The sequence below is a fragment of the Anser brachyrhynchus genome, assembly GCF_964034855.1.
Source record: "Anser brachyrhynchus genome assembly, chromosome: 9".
In the NCBI taxonomy this organism is placed as follows: Eukaryota; Metazoa; Chordata; class Aves; order Anseriformes; family Anatidae; genus Anser; species Anser brachyrhynchus.
In genome coordinates, this window is record NC_137703.1 from 12,889,060 (window position 1) to 12,903,870 (window position 14,811).

At 47.8% G+C, this 14,811-nt stretch overlaps 1 long non-coding RNA gene across 1 annotated transcript in view; it reads left to right on the forward strand.

The window, feature by feature from the left end:
• The window catches only part of LOC308199929, a 48,578-nt gene that overhangs the window by 4,825 nt on the left and 28,942 nt on the right, over positions 1-14,811 (forward strand). Inside the window, exons 4-6 of the long non-coding RNA XR_013955094.1 lie at positions 8,474-8,551; positions 10,688-10,771; positions 12,973-13,023. This is a non-coding gene — a long non-coding RNA (uncharacterized lncRNA). The remainder of the gene's footprint in view (positions 1-8,473; positions 8,552-10,687; positions 10,772-12,972; positions 13,024-14,811) is intronic.

The following is a 14,811-nucleotide window of genomic DNA, read 5'->3' on the forward strand; positions in this document are numbered from 1 at the left end:
TCCCAGAGCTCCAGGCAAGGAGCTTGCTGCTGGGCCCAGTGCCATGGAGCTAGGGGAGCCTGGAGCTATGGGAAGGCCAGGGGAGTAAGTAAAGGGAGGAATCCTGTGTAACTGTGAGAGTAAGTGGCCCCAGAGAGGGACACATGGAGACCTGAGCCTGGGAGAACGAGCAGGCATGCAGACAGGCACGAAGGGACAGCAGGAGTCTGTTGGCAGTCCCTTAAATGACAGATATAAGGGGGCTTGACACCAGAACCTGAGTGGGACTGTGGTGTGTGGGGATCATGGATATGTCTTTGGCTTGACCTACAGAAATTTTGGAGGCTTTGGCCACGCTCTTTGGATCTGTGAATGTGCTGTTATTCCCAGAAGGGTGACTGTGCATGTGACTGCCCTGCAGTCACTGCTCTGAAAACTCTTCTTTGTGCAAATCCATGAGGGAGGAAGGGCTGTGTCTGTAGCCATGCAGAGTCATTTGCTTGACCCCTGGTGGAAGAGCATCTTCACTTTCCAGCTGGACAGGCAAAGCAGCCCCGGGCATGTTAGGATAGTTCCAGACCTGGAGGTCTTTACTTCAGCAGGAGAAAGTCATTGTGTGAAGACACAGCTCAGATGCACACTTCAGGGTCTTCCCTCTAGGTGTCCACCCAAACACCCCTCGAGCAGGGCTTGTTGAGCCTTCCCCATCATTCAGGATGCTTTTTTGTTTGCTAGGGCACTGGTGTGCAGGTGGACAAATCTGCAGTCAGGGTGGCTGCGGGGTTCTCAGTGCTCTGGCATGTTAAACATGGATAACATGGGCATGTAGCTGGGTGTGAATTGATGTTCAGCAGTTAGTGCAGAGCAGGTGTTAATAGAAGGTCATCTGAGGCTTCTCTGCAGCATAATTATGGGGCTATTTCAAGCTTTCTGCTTTGGTTTTAATGCAGATCAGTGCTGTAAATTGTCAAGAATCATGAAGTGAAAGCGTCTCTGTGGCGACTGGACCAACTGCCTTGTAGAAATGCTTCTTGCATACTAAATTTAGAAGTTCAGCACCTGAGGCTCCAGTTTCCAAGTGTTTGGAATGCTTTCCAGCATTGAAAGCATTACCAGATGCTAAAGGTTAGGTCATGACACTGGCATAAAAAGCATCCTCCTCCTTGTTTAACCCCTCTGTGGTCCAGGCTCAGCACAGAGAGCAGCATGCAGCCAAACATCTGTGCTGCCCTGTGACTTTGAGGACTCTCTGAATAACCCTGCACTGCAGAGAGCGGAAAACATTGCCGCCTTTCTCCCAGCTGAGGAGTTTCAGGGAAGAGGGACTGCTGATGTCAGATGTATAGGGCCTCTGTGGTTCCCTACTGGTCCCTGTACACAGTACGAGGGCAGGCAGCTCAGCCTTCGGGAGCTCAGCTGATGAGCTGAGATTTGGCTGCAGTCAGCAAGTCAGCTGGACTCAATTCTCACGGCAGGGTTATAAATGGGGGTTCTGGTTTCTTGCACTACATGCCTCTAAGTTATTTCAGTTCCTAGAGTGATAGCTGTCATGTCTCTTCTCATCTCCATTTCTTTGTTCACAGCCTGCCTGTGTCTGAGTAATACACCCAGGAACATCCTTCTATTTCCTTCCAAGTGCCCAGGTGTCTGCAGAAATTCCTTCTGCTGCTCCCTACGTACATGGTTATGAATTTTGTCTTATGCTCCTTGTAACCATCCAGTTCTCATGACTTCTGTCTCATCGTAGTCCCTTTCCCTCTTGACAGTACTCCCAGATTTTTTTTCCCTGTCAGATTTCCTTAGGACCACCCTCCATACTAAGGTTGCCAGTGATAACACTGAAGAAATCTTGTCCAAATTTTGTCGATGAGGTGCTCCATTAGTTCCCTATTACTGCTCAGCATTGTTCTCCTTCCCCTGCAGTCACTTGCAGCCAACTCCTTCTATTCATACCTGCCTATAGCTCTTAACCAGGCCCATCTTCTCCAGCTCAGCAAATACACTTCCCATTTGTTGCGGTGCCAAGGTACTGTAGCATATGCGGAGAAAATCTCACACTCGCCTGCCCTTTCACAGGAAGACCATAGGTGACACGTAGCATCAACTGGTTTGGGTAAATTATTCCATTTATACATGTATCTCTGATTATACTGTCCTTACATGAGGATGGCCACGTGGGGTTAGAGCAGGAGTCTGGAGGCCCGGTGTCCTCTCTGCAGCAGATGTCTAGGGCAGAGCAAGACGAGGATGAGTGCATGTGACTCTCCTTCTGTGGACTGTTGCACCTTTTAACTCATCTGTTTTCATACCCAGGGGTTTCCTTAGATTGCTGTCTCAGGAGATCAGATCTCTCTTCTGAATACTTGCCCCGGCATCCATTCTCTTTGGGGAAGGGCTTCACAGGGTAGGTACCACTGCTGCCAGAACGACCACTTCTTTGCTTTCTATCTTTGGGGCATACCTACATTCTCATCAGTTTCTACCCCACACACAGCAGTTCAGCCCTCTTGATTTAAAAAGTTAAAGAATATTAAATACTTAGTTTCATATCCTCTACACTGTGTAGTTCTCATTGCAACGAATCCGACTTTTCTCCTGCAGTTCTTGCTCTCCAACAGCTTTCTTTGCTACTCTGGCCTTTCTTATGCTGCAAACGTAAAAGCACTTTATTTAATTTCAAGAAGTTTTTTTTTTGGAGGAAAAAGGGGTGATTGTTGATTCAATGAAAACCAGAACTCCTATCTATGCTTTTTCTCCTAGTTTTCAGGTGCAACATCCAGTTGTCCTCTGTGCCCTCAGATTTGCTCTGAGCGTAACAGCACCAGGAAAGTTCTCCCTGCCTGTAAGTTTTCTGCAGCAGGCTGGTGATTTACTTGGTTGACAATCGTGCGTGTTGTTGCGCTGCACGTCACAGCTCTGCTGCATCCCCTTTGCACCAAGCATCCTCCCATCACCCTCCTTCCTCTCATGTTGCTGCTCTGTTGTTGCTTAAATGGTTTTATTGCAAGGAACAAAAGTAAGTCGAAGGGGAATTGTTTTTAAAATCAGGCCTGCTCCCTAGACTTTGCAGGGCTCTGAAAACAGGGTTTCCCTTTGCTGGGGCAACCGTAAATTTTCTGCGGTGATGTTGCTATAGCAATGGTGTTCGATCCCTCTCTGTTAATATTGCCCTTTTGGAAGGGCCCTGAATAGGCACTGAGGTAGGTAAATGTATGCGGTGACACCGAGCGGGTGATTCTATTCTGACAAATTCCTGCACCGTTTGTTTCCAGGCTTGTCTGAGGGCTGGGACGCAGTGTTGGGCTTTTTGTCCCACGTGCTGCCCTCGCGGGGACGGAGTTAATGGAAGCCTTGTTCGGAGCCGCTGGGGCAGAAATTTTTTTGCTGAAGGAGACAAAAGCAGAACAGGCCACCTCAGAGGTTGCTTTGGGAAGGCTGTCTCTTGGGGGCTCTCAAAGGAAACGGGAGATAACGCTCAGCCCAGGGGACTCATCCAGTATTTTCAGGCGCCTTCCTCTCTTCCCCGCCACCTTGTTCTTGCACATCTGCCTCCTACAGCATCTTTTCTAGGGTGGCAGGGAGGGGGGATCTCCAGAAGGCATTAGAGTTCATTTTTCACAGCCTGACAAGAGAATAATCACCAGCATTGTGCGACACAACCCGGAGATGCTATCAGGGCAGGATGGCTGCAATGGGGCTAGCAACAGAAAACAAGAACAGAAAAGGGCACATAAGGCCAGTGGCCAACTGTGGGTCTGTGCAGGACTGGTCCCAGCACAGTGGGGCTGTTGCTGTCAATTTTCAGCTGTGGTTGTACCAGCAAGTACAACTGGGACGCGAGCATGGACTGAACAAGCAGCGTGTAGGCTGACAGCACCCAAAGCTGCATATCGCTAGCTCTCTGGGGTTTTATTTGAGGCTTTGGATATTCATGTGTTTCCTGGATACTCGTGTCTTCTCATGAATGCTGCAGTTCCTGGTGTAATTCATTTATGACAGACCATCAGCTGCATTAGTGGAAATACATTCATGGGGGCCAGGTAACATTGCACACCGTGAAGGGTCTGAGGTGCCCACCAAAGGTACCCTATGATCACTTCATGCAGAGGCAGGATCCCCACTGAGCTCCTTCTAACCAGGCCCATGCTCTTAAGATTTCAACGGTCAGCTGCTGCTTCTTGTAACCCTTGGAGCTGGGAATGCGATAAAAGCAAGGTGCATTAGGGCAGCTGAATAATCCCATGAGGGTAGAGGTAGGTTGCTCTCATGTGGAAGACCTCCAAGACAGAGATTCAAACCTGAAGTCATGCTGCTAGTGCTCAACGTCCGTTCTCTGGGGACAGCAGCGTTTTCACCAAAAGGGAAATACTGTCAGCATAAATTTATCAGAATATAGGATCTTTAGAAATGAACAATGCTTTATCACTATAAAATAGGACCTTTCGATTCTATTGATTTCTAAAAGAGGAAATAATTTCTAAAGAATAAATTATTGGATTTAGTCTGTTTCTGCTCTGCAAGTGTTCTAATTTTTCAGATGTGCTATGTAAGTCTGGGGACTCATTTACATGTCTGCCTAGAAGGAAGAGTGTTTTGTGGTGAGTGGAATGTGAAATAATTTTTTTCTAAATTTTTCTAATTAGCAATACAGTCAGTCTTATCACTGTTCTTCTGACTAGGACTGAATGTCTCTGTAGTACAAATAACTCGATCAATCCAACTGGATGTTGGCATTTTTAACAACATATTTGGACATTACATCAGTTGTAAGTATTGATGCAGAGATTATTGATCAAAGGCAGCCCATGGACTCTGATCAATAGAAGACTGCTGCTGGGTTTTCTTTTTTCTTTTTTTCGAAGCGTATCTTTTTTTTTTTTTTAATTTCCTCCTTAAGCTTTCTTCCCTTGCAAAGCTTCCTTTTCAGTGCTGCTTTTTTGCAGAGAGAGGAACCTGTTTTTCAGAGATATCAGCACACAACTAGTTGTTAACTCAGAAGGACAGGAAGGATGCTCAAATGTTGGCTGCAGTTTATGAAATGCTCTGAGGTGTGTCAGGAAGGAACCATGCTATGGAAGTGTAAAACCTGGCTCTCAGTATGATGACCATTGTCTGGGGGAAGCAACACACCTCCTGTTATTGATATAAATTTACTAGGAGCAAACTGGAAAAGAGAAATGTATCTGTTTATGTATTTACTGCTTAGTGGCTGCTGTGATGCAGAGTGAGGAACAACGGCATCTTGAGTGTCAGCTCGTCTCTGTTGGGCTGCGTTTTGTCAGCTGGATGACAGTTCGACAAACACTTGTGTCAGTGCCAAGGCCTGTATTCACGTGAGTTGTACTATTGAACGCGGTGAGACTTCTCGCGTGCAGATGCTTTTGCAGAATGAAGACCCTAATCCAAGGGATTTTGTCAGGGTTACTAAAGACTTGCCCTGGGCCCAGCCGCGCATGCCTACCTTAGAGGGCGAGCAGGGTTTCTCTTGCCTTGAGCCTGTTGCTGAGAGTTGAGAGGACTGTTGGTTTATTTGCTTCTTTTTTTTTTTATGAAAGGGTTCACTCTCTCTAAATACACATGCATAACTTCCATTTGCTTTCCTGGGACTGATGGCCCACAGAGGACTTCAGGGCCTTGTTTCTGCTCACACAATGTACGATTCTTTTGTCATGCAGAACTGAGTTTAAACTCCAAGCCCAGATCATTTACAACCTTACAGCTAAGAAAGAAACCACTCTCAATAGCACATAGTAACGTTGTCAGCCCCTGTAAATAATCCCCTAAACCATACAGCACTCTTATGAAATAAGTCTGGCTGAATGACTTGGGGATACTGTGCTTTATGGATGACACTGACCATTCAACAGCCTGGAATTAAAAAAAACTTCTAATACTGCCATTTAAGAGAAATCAGAACTGAAAAGCAGCTGTCAAACTTTAATTTGCTGGCTAATGAATGACCATGATTCTATTCTTTAATGATTCTTGACCCTAGAAACAAAATGTATTAGCACTCTCAGATTTTGCACGGTAGTGCTAAATGGGGCATGTAATGTACTAATTTAGTGCCTCTTTAGCATAATCACAACCTACATGCACAGCTACATTTCCTTGGCAGGCAGCTTTCACAAGACCTGCAAAGAACTTACGTAGGACATTTCACCCTATTATTCATTTCACTGATGTCTGGGAATCGATATATGTGATTTTTTTTCCCTGTCCTCTCCTTCTCCACAAAAAAGTATAAAATCATCCATCGATCTTCCTGGGGTGATTAAAATGCCAAGAATACTTTGCTTTTCTCTACCTGCAATGGGGAGGTATGTTTTTATTCTGTGTTCAACCTTTAAATCTAAGAGTCCACAAAAAGGTTGAGTTGGAGTATAAATACTACTTTCCAGAAGAAATACAGGGTCAATCAGAATAAATTGTGCTAGCCAAGGGCTGTATTTAGCATGTTACTTTGAAAGAATCACACGTGATCAATATTCTTGGTTAAAAAATAAATAAATTTGAAATATACAGTTTTCAAGATCATCATCCTAAAAATCTGTTTAGCAGCGGCTTGGCCTGGCTATCCCATTCAGAAGAAGAGCAGCATGAGAGACTCAAGTATTCTGCTTGTTGACTACCAGCTTGCTTATTTGTTTCTTTATTGAGGATTCCCTTGGGTCCCTGTTTGGCTTTTTGACCACAGGAAAAAAAAAAAAAAAAGCAGAGTTATCTTGTAACATCTGTAAGCCAACAGCTGCTTCCAATTTTTTTGTGAATTTTTTTTTTTAATTTCTAATTTTTTTGTTGTTTGCCTGTTCTCGTTTTTTGGTTAACACCAATACATGGGGGATGTCCACAATGATTTTGTTACAATATCAGGCTCTCCAATTTCACAGTGCAGTTGAGCTAATTTTTATTTATTATTTAGCATTCGCTGTGTCTAAATGATACTGAGGAAGGAGTTCTGCATATCTGGTGTGGTCTACAGTGAGCAGAAGCTGTGCGTGCCATGCTCCTACTTGGGGTTTGTAATGAAATCAATCCTTCCTGAACCTTATTATCCCTTTGCATGTGTGCAGCGCTGTCTGGCCTGAGACCTCAGACAGCCCTTGCCTGCTGCCCTGTGGGGGATCGATTAAAAACCGATAGAGCGGGCTGGGAGAGAGACAACACACAAGCAACCTTGCCTTTCCTTGCTCTGGAAACAGGCTGTCTTGGTGGTTACAGGAGAAGGCGTGAAGCTCCGCACCTCTGTCTGTCCTGTGAGCGTCTTGGCACTGCTGGAGGTGTTCAGCCAATTAGCGTGGCCAATCCCTTCCTAAATGTTTTTATTTCCATGTGTAGGCTGCACTTTAGAGAGAAAATCCTGGAGAAACGCCAGTCTCTTTCCAGAAATTCAGGAAAAGGAAATGGGATTGTTAAATAAAATAGACCGTGCTGAGGTAGGAGTTCCTCGGGCAGGCCGTGCAGCCTACCAGCGCTTGCCCCCTGAGCGCTGCCACCCAGGCAGAATGGGGCTGCCTGTGGGCAGCACCCTGCAGGGCCGGGGGCTGATGCAGCAGCTCGCTCTGTATATAGGACACAGGTCTGCTCCTGGTCATGCAGGTGAGATCCTAAAGAACAGGCCAGATCGATGTGTTACCCTGCATTTTTGCCGTGTGACTGGATACTCCAGCAGTGATACAGAGTTTGAAACAGCGTGTATGAAAAACTTCCCTTTGGTGAGAAACTGAGTCCTGCTGCCCTCCCAGATAAAACTGACTTCTAGGGAGGGTCATCTATGCTCGAGGCACAGCTCCATGGAGCATTTGATTGATGTTCATTCTCAGGGCCTGGTGAATTGCTCCAGCTGGGTCTATTGCTCTGCAGCCTGTGATTCCCACAGATGTTCAGGATGAGGACTTTGGAGGCAGGAGAGTTTGTGGGGTTTGAAGGAAGCAATGCAGGCTGGCTTTAGAAGAGATTTTCTGTATGTCAGTGAATCATTCATGAATGCAGAAAGAAATATAACACATAATTGCTATATCTGAAGCTCTTGAGCTCTGTTATTAGCAACAAGTTAAGAAGCAAGCAGGGGCTTCAATTGTTGCAGCTGTTTTTAATAACAAATACTGATAACTTGCATCTCTCCAGAGGTGATCCATAAAGAGTATAATCTATACTGAGTTGACCAGGTAGCAATTTTTCTTTCATCTGCAATAATAATTAATGTTAATACTTAATTACACAAACACTTATAGACTGTAAGGAGGTTCTTTGTGGTAGGTGCTGAATTGCTATTAAAATACTAAATAAGTAGAAAAATGAATGGTTCTTCTCCATAGTGCTGCCTTGTGACATGCACACAAATTCCTGCTGACCATCACTGCAGAGGCAGAATCCAGCCACTTCCTACTGATGTTTGTTCTGCTCTGAATAGAGTCAAATCTGTCTACTCCAGTTAAGAACCCGATTGCATATTTTAGTTCTTAAGGTGATGGCTGTATTATCATATCTACAGGCCCTGAAGTGTGCCTGAGCCTGAGGAATCTCCAAGACAGCAGGGGCCTGTTCAGCAGGGTTGGGTCCCTATTAGTAGGTGAGTAGGGAATTCAAGCTCTGTGCAATACCTGGGAATGGGGTGGGAGGCTGCAAACTGACTTCACAGAGCAAAAAACGTTGTGCTTGAGTGATGCCCAGAGCCTTGCTATTGTTTGGAGGCTTGTGTGAGGTATGCTGCCCGTTGGGAGGATAGGGAAGAGGTGGTGCTGTAAGATAGACTGTCACATTTGTCTTTTGGGGCCACAGGCTGCAGAGCCCAAAATTCTGTGTGTCTATGATTCAGGACATAAGAAAGTCACAAATGATGCATATAGGGCCAGGTTTTCTAGGCACATTCTCCCCCTTGTAGCTGTCTGTGTTGGAGATCTCAATACCTTTGACAAAAACAGGCTTTGTTCTTTAGCTGGACTTAGACTTGACCCCGTCACCATAGCTCAAACCTTATTTACCTGCCAGTCCTCTCCCTACAGCAGACTAACTCAGCAGATGGTGGGTGAAACCAGCTCTTGTTGATGGCAAACGAAAGCACTGAGGTGTGAAGGACCAGGAAGGCAGGCTGAAATCCCAGCAGTCAGCCCAGCAAAATGCTGCCTGTCCCAGTGGCTGCTGGCCTGGCTCTCAGGGCGAAGGTGGGAGGGGGGGAGAGCAGTGCCAGGACTGTGGGTGAGGTTTCCTGCTAGCAGAATTTACAGTTCGAGTACTCCATATGATCCTGGGCACAGTCCAGGCCAATACTCAGAGCAACCAGGCGCTGGTGATGGAACACGTGGGTGTATTGCATTGTGAAAAACAATGTGTGAACGGCAGCTGAGCTGGGCAGCACGGACTGCAGGGATCTCTTCTTCTCAGCAGAGATCACTCAGTGCCACCACATGTGTCGAGGCATCAAAACTTACCTATGCCAATGCTGCATCTCCCTTTTAAAAGAAGGCATGGGTTCTTTTGCACATGTAGTATTTAGTTAAGAAACCTGGGTGTGGTTGCCTGGGACTGTTCATATGCATCCCTGTAGCTCTTTAGGAAAGCAAAAGCAATATCCTGGGATGCTCTGAGATCCTCTGGTTGATGCAGCAGATCTCTTCAGAGATAAAGGAGTCACGTAAGAAGCAGCCAGTCTTGCCCTTTATGGGTGCCAGTGGCACCCAAACCTACAGCTAAATCCATTCAGTTCCATTGCAGTCAGGAAGGAACTGCAAGTCTCAGCCCTGTCCTGATGCCTGTAACCCAAAGAGGTGCCCCCCTCCCCATGCTGGGTGCCATGTCCCACTCGTACTCTCAGCAGCTCCTATATTTCTTTGTGACAACAGAGGGCACCAGCGGCCCTTGGTAATGCTGGGCTCTGCCCTCCCTGGCTCCCCAGGACATGCAGGGCTGCTCCTGCACCTTCGGACACGTGGGAGAAAACAATCTTCAAACCAAGTACATCCTGCTCCTCAGGTCTGGGGAGATGTGTGCAGTGGGGCTTGCAGCTTGCTCCCACTGGACCTGTGTGGGTGTTTGTGATAACGTGCAAATCATCTTCTGCAAGGAGTGATGGCTTGGATACAGCTGGTGGAGATGTGTCAGAGCAGTGCACATGCATGGGTTGGAGCAGGGGAGGCTTGCACCCAGACACCTGTGAGCCTTTTTGATTCCTCCAGTGGCCATTCTGCGCCTCCAGCCCAGCAGGGCCTAGCCCTGCCATCTGCACCCAAGCAGAAGCTGCCGAAAGGTGGGGATTTGAGGTTAGCCTGCAATGAAATGGTTCAGATCAGGGCAGATCAGGGGCTATGCCTAGATCTGCCCTGCATTACCCCAGAGTTCAGCCTCACCGACAGCTGTAGAACACGTGAGGTTTGCCTACTGTGAAGCCCGCAGGGACGACCCTGAGCTAGCTCTGAGCTACTCCCTGTAAGCTTTCCCACCAGAGTGGGAAGGAGCCCAGTGCAGGCTGGCTGTTTGAGCCTGAAATCCCCAGCAAATCTGGCAGCCCTCCGAGCTGTTGATGTGCAGCAGTACCGCAGCTAGTCCGTTTAGAGGTAACCCCTGTAAGCTGCCCCAGGCTGCCCCAGGGGCGGTGTAGGCACACTCACACCCCCTGAAGTAGGAACGAGGCTGCTTCCAGTCTGCTGTGCCACTGATGTGCAAATCCTCTCGCCTTCCACTTAACTGCTTATGTTTATCACCTCTGCAGGTGCGTTCAGTTGTAGGCTGCCTGTGGAGAGATGCAAAGAAGTTCAGGCTGTATTTGTTACTTTCCTGAAGCACGGCTAAGCAGGTAAGCAGCAGGCACTGTTAGTGATAACCCACTGCGTTTGATCACTATGTCACAGGGCAAAATAATCAGGGAGCAGAGCAACAAAGTACAGGCACAAGTACTTCTGATGGACAGCCCCTCTAGCAGAACATCCTGATTTATTGCTGTTGTGAAAGCAGAAACAGGCGGTGATTTTGTTCCTGCTTTCTTCCACGCAGCGCTGGGAAGGAGTTCCTCTCTGCTCTGGTTTGTGGGATGCTTTTTCTTTGTTTCATCTTAATTCGTGTGAGGAAGATGAAGGGAGAAAAACAATGATGGAGGGAAAAGGGCTTTGAGCAAAGAAACAATGTGTCACACACTACTAAAAATGTCACCCGACTCAGTGACATTAACAGGACTACTTGCAAGAGCTCCTCACTTGATCTAGTCCCTCAAGTAAGGGTTGAGTGTCTAAGTAGACAGATCCTGGCAATATCAGGCCACAGAGCTGTGCATATGAACCACAACCTAGAGTCTGTACTGGGGCTTCATCCTTTTCAGTCCTGCAAATTTGATGCAGCAGGACCATTTGCATACCAGAAGATTTACTCACATGAGCACAGGACATTGGATGCTCTATTTATCTGCAGCCTAGAAACATGAAGGTCCCAAGTTTCTTCCACTGCCAGGGGACATGTGAAAGCTTTGAGCACATGCTACAGAGATAAGTAGAGACATATGCTGTATGCCAGGCCAGGATGTTTTTATAAAGAGTTTCAGGCCATGTCTGGTAAAACATTTAATAACTTTTCTGCCAGCAGCCAAAAGGCAGTCAAATATTTAAAAGCAGCAATAAAAGTTCCTGTGTGAGTCAGAGTCCTACAGAAATCCTGCTAGTGAATTTCCCCATGGTAGCCTGCAGGACTAGCTGGAAAAAATACCACAGAACTCTGTTGGTATGAAATATTTTTTTAACAAGTCCTTGGAAGTGGCATGGAATGTCCCTGCAAAGCCCCTGAAACCAGATCCCAGGCTATGTGCAGCCTAAACAGCAATTCTGGTATTTTTTACTATGGCCACAAATCCTATTTCACTCCTAGGGAATCACAGAGAGGCCAGTTTCAGTGTGACCTTTAAGTGGCATCCTGTTTGCTTATAGAAGACTATGCACTCGTGCATATTCCTTTAACCTGGAATCCAGTACACTCAAATGTCCGTGCCACAGATAGAGCAAAATGCTGCCCTGACACACGTGTGGCCTGGACTCAACTCTCCTTTCTCCTTTCCTGCAGAGCTCTGCTCTTGTAGTGCTAATGAAGTACATCTTTTCCTTTCAAAGTCCTCAGGTGATCCCTTTCTGCAACGAGACCCTGGGCTTTTTTGGAAATGAATCTCATTAGGACCCAAAGCCATGAAGGCTTCTCTGCTAATTCTTCCTGCTGCTAAAGCCTCGTCAATAGCCAGCACGCCCTGGCTTGGCTCTGCTGTGGGCAGCAGCGCTGGGGTCCCAGGACTAGGCAGGCACTGGGATCTCAAAGCAGATCACTCTGATCCCAGGCACACATGCAGGTGTTTGCCACACTGCTGCTCACCCACTTGGACAGGAGATAATACTAACAGAGGGAGCAGAGAGGGAGAGGAGGGACGATGCTGCAGGCACCTCCCCGGCAGGTTGCATGCCGCTCCATTGCTATGCTGCAGTAGTGCAAGGTGCTCTCTGATCTTATTTTGCAAATTGTTTCCACACTGCAGTTCAGGTCTGCTTTGGATGCTCTTCTTCTGGAGCAAATCTGTGAGCCCTGTTTAGCCTGAATTACCCCTCACCACCCCAGGACCCTGACACTTCTTCTCTGGCTGAAAATGTGCTGGGAGCTGTCTGGGTTTCTTTGGGGTTTCCAGTGCCTTTACCCATCGAAATGGGAAGGGGAAAGTCGCTTCCTCAAAGCAGAACATCAGGAAATGTTTTCCTTCAGCTTGGCTCTAAAAAGGGGGCAGTTGGTAGGGAAAATAAGTCTTTCTCAGAGCTGCTTTGCGGATCCCTCCACAGATGCACTAAGCCAGCGTGGCAGCATCAATGAGCATGGGAAACCTCACTGGAGAGGCTTTGAGCCAAGCAGGGTCAGGCTCCTGCAGACACAGATTGCCACCATGCACAGTGGAGCCTATCAGTAGATTTGCAGCCCTGAATGTCCTAATGCCCAGTCCTGTGCTCTAACCACAGCCCCGTCCTCCTCATCTTGCAGATTGAAGCCTGAAACAACCTGCTTGGCCTCCTTCCCCACTTGCTGTTCAAGGTGAGTGTACGATCTTTAAAATAACCTGCAGGCAGGGTGAAGGCAGTACTCTCCCAGCTGTGCATGAGGGCAGTGCTTCTCTGTGTGGATGAAGAACGCCTCTCTGCCTCTGGGCCTACAGAGGGGGCCTGCGAACTGCAGCACGGGTGGTACGGCCGAGCCGGGGAAAAGCAGAGGGTTTGGCACCGAGGGCATGAAATAACCTCCCCGTCCCCCTGGCCTTGTCCCAGGCAGAGACCCCAGCTCTGCGTGGTGCTTCCCGCAAGCCTGGCGAGCAGCCGTCCTCCAAAGGTGTCTGACCTCTGAAGACGTGCCCTTGGCTGCCTGCTTTGAGCACGCAGCAAAGAGACACCGAGGCAGTGTCTGGTTACTGGCCTCAGCCTCCTCCCTTCTTCCTCCAGGGCACGAGGTCTCCCCTCTTGGGTGTCAGGAGAGACTCTTCCAGGAGAGTGTTTGGCAGGGCAAATTTATTACCAGCCTGTTGTGACTTGTTGCAGATTTGGGCAACACTTGAAGAAAATGCTGTCAGCAACTGCATGCTTCTCGCCTTGGAAGCCCCGGAGAGCCTTTGTGGGCTCAGCTCACTGCCACAATTCGTCATTCCCAGAGGCTGAGGGAGTAACAGGGTCCGAGTGCCAGGCCTCCATTGCAGCATGGGGATGCCTGCCCGCAGCCTGCCTCAGGGTTGCTCCCTCTGAGGATGGACGTTGTGCCCCAGGCAGCTGCAACCAGTTCTTGTCAGCATGGCTGTACTGGTCTTGGGTGCGATATTCGGCAGGACAGCAAATGAAGGCAAGGTCCCTCCAGCCTTGGGTCAGCATAGGATCTATTGAGCAATTCAATGTGTTTATCTCATGATGATAGTGCAAGCCTGGCTTGTCTCTGCCAGGCCCTCGCCAGTGCAATGCCTGGCTGTTACATCAGAGCTGATGTTCAGACCAGTGGGTCATGCTCCCAGGAGAAGGCACGCTGCTGGCAGGTTTGTGTTTGTCCCAGTTTGCATTTGCATTTTTGCCCAGAGGAGAAGTGCCAGAGTCCTAGGGTAGGCAGGGGGATTCAAGCTTAGCAGAGCTCCCAAATCTGTTCTGTTTAAAATCCTGCACATCTGGGATGGCACTGGTGACTCCTGCACTTGCCTCTGTAGGCACACGCATTGCTCTTAGTGAATCAGTAAGTACATTCCAGCATAGGTAGCATAGAGCATTTTTTTCCCTGCTTTTGCTGATAATAGGCAAGGAAAAAAACCTCCATTTGCCTGTAGGATGCTGAAGCATCCTTGCTCAGGCTTAAGCACTGAGCAGGCAGCATCCATCCCGTGTGCAAGATCTCACTCCTCCAGCCTCAGTGCCCAACCTGGGAGTACTGACAGGAGAGGATGGTGTCCTGAATGGCTGCGGAGATGTGGTGGTCACCTTTGGCTGATGGGATGTGCAGATGCTGGTGTTTCCTGTGTGGTGGGGAATTCACGTTCCGCAGCAGCCTACGGGTTTGTGGTGATTCATGGAAAACAGGAAAACCTAGTCTTATCTTCAGGGGGAAAACTGCTGCGCTTCAGGTTTCAAAGCCCTTGGTTCAGTGGAATTACAGGTTCAAATCCTGAGAGGGTCAAACAAGGTCTTTCTTCTTCTGAGACAGATGGAGTGTCACGCAGTAAATTGCCTATGATTCTCTTTGTTAGATGCTGTGTTACTTTGAAAACGGCATCATGACAAATCTTGGCTTTCTGCAAAATAAATAACTGCATCATTTATCAAAAAGGTTTGCTTTCAGAAATGTCGCCACTCTTTT